The sequence below is a fragment of the Pleuronectes platessa genome, chromosome 1 (assembly GCF_947347685.1).
Source record: "Pleuronectes platessa chromosome 1, fPlePla1.1, whole genome shotgun sequence".
Lineage (NCBI taxonomy): Eukaryota > Metazoa > Chordata > Actinopteri > Pleuronectiformes > Pleuronectidae > Pleuronectes > Pleuronectes platessa.
Window position 1 is genome coordinate 19,561,003 of NC_070626.1, and position 4,977 is coordinate 19,565,979.

The window sequence follows — 4,977 nt, forward strand, 5'->3', positions numbered from 1 at the left end:
GATCCATGAATAAACAAATGTGAAACCAACAAAATTGTCCAAATAACAGCATATTCCACCATGCTAGAGAGAGTGAAAGAGGAACTCCTGGATCTGCCCCCTGATCCCGATCTGCTAGTGTCATGGATGTGTCATGGAAATTCGTTAATAAGTCATTTTTTTTGTAATTTAGCTAACAATCAAACGGACAGGGGTGAAATCATAAATCAATCATGGAGGTAATTATGATCTTATTATATACAAATATAAATAAAATAGTTTTTTTAGATTCAACAATTTTTATGGCAGGACTTTTGTTGTAGGGAACTTTTTATGCGATACTTTTATTTAGGTGATGGTTTGAATCCTACATTTTCCACTAGAAAGTGTGGAACATGTTCCTACTAAAGCTGCAGGAGGTGTCTATGGCCAATATATTATTGATATTGTTGACGTTAGATAGCAAACATAAAAAGGAAGAATGCGTTTAATTCTACTCTATGAAAACGACACTTTTATTCATACACATCCGTTTAAACCTCCTCATCCTGTCAAATACCTTAAAGAAGCCGACACACAATAATGACAGGCAGATCACATTCCTCGTATGAATGACCTGCAGTCACTCCCTTCTCATAGAAACCAGAGACGCAGAGCAGGGAGAGACTCAAGTTGCCTGTTAAGAAGGTCGGCCAGTTGTAAAGTGTCCTTCAACAGAGCTCGGCTGTTATATCGTCAAAATACGTCAGTGTATAAAGAAAAGAAAAATTCTCGGGACAATTTAAAAGGTACTTTTACTGGGCCGAGGAGTTAATGAGTAACCAGACCTCAAACAAATAGTGTTTCTTTGCTTCTGCAATCAGAGAGAGAGTCTCTCAGTCAGGCCTCTGTCAAAGCCAATCTCATGGAAACCCATGTGGAAACCAACTCTCATATTTACATGTATTATCTCTCAATCGGTCTGGATTCAGTATTTGATTCATTCCCCTGTGGTTTTACAAGATAAGCAGCTTTAATCATCACATATGACTTAATTCAAACTCATACACTTTGCTCCCTAACAGAGCTCCTGTATATTAACATTGGAAACCAAGAAGCAAATAAACAACATGTACACGACAATAATGGAGTGTCAGCAAGTATTTTTGTTACTCCTCAAGTTAACGTATTAAACATATAAGTTTATTATAAGATGTTGCTTTTTTTAACAAGTCAAACTTCCACTTGGGTCTTATTAGAGCTGAAACGATGAGTAAGACAGTCGCTTATTTGATCAGTACTGGTTAGGTAACTCAGTTTCAGTCGTATCAGTTGTTTTTCATGTAAACACAACAGATGTTTCATGATTCCAGTTTCTTAACTCTGAGAATTTTATGCATTTACACATTTGTAATAAAAGTAAAGCTCTTACAATTAAAGTAGTTTTAATGGAGGGTTTTTGATCTGCAGTTTAAAGTTTAGTATCTGCTTACCGAGATAAATATGACTTCATGTTGTCCCAGGATTAAGATTGTGTATTTGCCGCGTGCACGTTGCAGTGCAACTACCTGAGCTTCTCCCTTGTCTGGGACCAGTTGTTTCACAATGAAAAAGGTGAAGAGAGCAACAACAACAGCATTTTTCTGCTCCGTGTCCCTGCAGCTGTGGAATTTAGTTCGGCCAGTGTTGTAGTGACTGCTTCACAGAGAAGAGCCATCACAACTGTTGACAGATATATGGGCTGCTGTAGTACAATGACACAACCTCACAAAGATCCACTGTTTTCAGAAACATGTGACAAACTTCAAATACACCTCACAGATTGGTTAAGTCAACATTGTTTGTGAAACCTTGGACTTTAAGTTGATGGACCACTTTCTTGAGTCTTAAGTTGCACCAGTGAAAAACCTCCTGATGTTTCTGTGTAAAATGTATCCGGAGTGGATTTGGCTGAATTTATTTGAGGGGAACATGTCCGCTGTGTGAGGGATCCATGATCCTTTTCTCCCTCTGTGTCTCTTGTGATTCAGATCTATGATAATTGTTAAAATGCTTAAGAAACGTAACTTATTATGAAAACGTATCGCTAACTGATGCGACACAAATCTGATGATTTTCTATTTCATCTGAATCTGAGGATAATAAACTAATAATAATAAACTCTCATTTCTGAAAGGCTGTTCTGAAAACACATATGTTATAAAATATCAATAGATTTGAAACTTTACATCAAATGACTCAGCTGTGATAAAACTGATTTACAAAGAAAACATTTGAAAAGCTGATGACTTACAACATTTGTTTTTTACTATTTTAAAAATGGTAACATCAAGTAACATTATATCTAATAATTACTTATATAACATGCAGGTATATACTTCCACTTTCAATACTCTCAGTACTTTTTGCAAATTAAACATCATTAAGTTTACTTGACAGCAGGACTTAAACTTGGAGTGGATTTCTTTCTACATTTACTCAAGTGAAATATGTAAAACCTTCCTCTGTCACTGACAGGGCCTCCAGTGAAACAGCAGCTGAAAGCAGGTTCATCCTGCTGCTCCGACACATTCACTGCCTCAGGCGTCCACTGGCTGTTTCGTTTGTGTTTGTGTTTCTGAGCCTGATTCATAATGTAAGTATCACAACAACAAAAACATAGTCGACTCTTGTGGGTGTTGGTCTAAACACAAGCATAAGAATGTGACTGTTGAATTCAGACAGTAGAGCCCTAGGATGTGAAGGGGTCTGAATGTACTAACAGGTCATTTACTACAGGTCACTTACCATAATCTCCCCAGCGTCAAAATGAAAGCGTTTCAGAGGTAAACAGGTTGATAGACTTTGACTCCCTCATGTTGCTGTGGGTCTGCAGAGCACTGACGGCCTGACTGGGGATAGAAACCAGTCTCCACTCCCACACACAAACCATGCCATGATCACTTCTTCATTAGAAATCCTCAGATTTCGAATCAATCCTCAAATCAATCAAATCCTCCTACCAGGAGAAAACTAATGAAACACAGACGTGCCTGTAAGTGATCAGTCAGACAACACACATTCTCTTTTTACTCCACGTAGGTCTACTTGCACTTAAATGGCACCTCCTTATAGCACTTTGTAGTTTAGCTTTTTTGCACTTATTGTAAGTCGCTTTGGATAAAAGCGTCAGCTAAATTATATTAAATGTAATACTTTTCAAATATCTATGAGATTTTAAATGATTCTTTTTTTAACCACATTTACATTTTTTCCATCCATCTATCTATCTATCTATCTATCTATCTATCTATCTATCTATCCATCCATCCATCCATCCATGCATCCATCCATCCATCCATCCATCCATCCATCCATCGCATGAACAATGACCATTACTGCAGCTAGGGGGCAGCACAGTACTGCGACACACACGCACATAATCAGCAGCAGTCAATACTTTTCATGTCTGAGTTGTTTCTGGATCCTTGTAAGACTCGTAGAACTTGTTTTCTCTGTGAATCGGTGAAACAGAGAGATCCGTGTGAAGCAGAGAAGCTCCTCACAGGAGAAACCCCTGCACAGCTCCATACATCTGTCTGTCCTCAGCTGATGGGCCTTTCATTTCCCAGCAGTCTCTCTGGCTGGACTCACTCAAGCACATGAAGGAATCCCAGGAATGATCACCTTGTTAAGCACACACAACCTTTCCCTCTTAAGCCCTGCAGCCTGCAGGCCCGTGTTACTGCCCGGCCCGACACACAGGCAGATCATGCTGCAGCAGCTAAGAGGTCGATTTGTCTGTTCCACACAGAACAGCAACAAATCGAGGTCACACCCCGACAGCATCCAATCACACTGCAGCAACAAAGCTTCGGTTGTGCACCTCTGACCGCTGCATGTGATCAGCCGAGGATCTGAGTCTGGAAGAAAAGTTTTTACATAGAGGTGAACACTGATCACAGTAAGATTTTATCTACTCTATTCAAACAAATGCATTTGAACTGTGTGCACTGGACCCAGTATATCTTCTCCTTCTGAGCACATTACTGCTGTGACTGTCCTGACGTTCTGTGCAAAGAAAAACATTTGACTTCAGGGGACTTCCTGTAGAAGAATAATGGAGCCTGTCCCGAGTCTGCATACGTGGTGAGAATGTGGAAACCATCCCTTTAAATGTGTGAATGTGAATATATATCTGCCATTCTATCTTGAGCATTTAGATGATATATACTATCTCAGAGACTGAGGGACTCTGTGTTGAGTGGAGATCCGACCCCATCACAGGATGCACATGCTTCATATGTTCCAGCAGGAAAAACACTGACCTGCTGAGCATGAGAGTGAAGATAAAGAGCTGCTATTGACACAGCTGCTTTGACCCTGCAGAGATGTGAAGTGACGATAGGTGAAGTCACTGATTAAACACTTTGTTCTTATAAGTTATAGAATTTTTATACTTTACATTCCACATTTAACTGATTGTTTGAGTTTCTTTGTAGATTAATCTTTGGCAGGGGGCAAACATTACAATATATTGATATAATCATGTAAAAACTATGTTTGTCCTTTGAATTATGAAAAAATCTGACATTGGAGGAGATAACATCAACCTGTAAATCATCCTTTCTTGTATGAGGTGACATGTGTTGAAAGCTGAGTTTTATATAAAGGAGGAAGAAAAGATCCCCCATTAAAGAGAAACTATTTATTTAAGTAAATTTCTAAGTTATGCTATCGAAGTCAATAGTTAGTTACATCAGTGTGCACACGTGTACATGCTCTTTCATAGGCTGTTTCAACAGTCATGTGCTACAGGAAAGTTTCTCTTTATGTTATTAGCATATTTATTTCTGGAGGGGATTTATGAGTGTTGAATATCAGGAGCAGTCAGTCAGGAATGTTTCACCAAGGAAAAAGAGCACATGAGAGTAAATGAAAGTAACTTTATTTTAGTCTCAGCAGGATTTAGGAACATTTATGAACAAATGTGTAAAGAGAGGTAGCGGCAGGGATTTGTTTCAATTCTCTCTCTCTCCC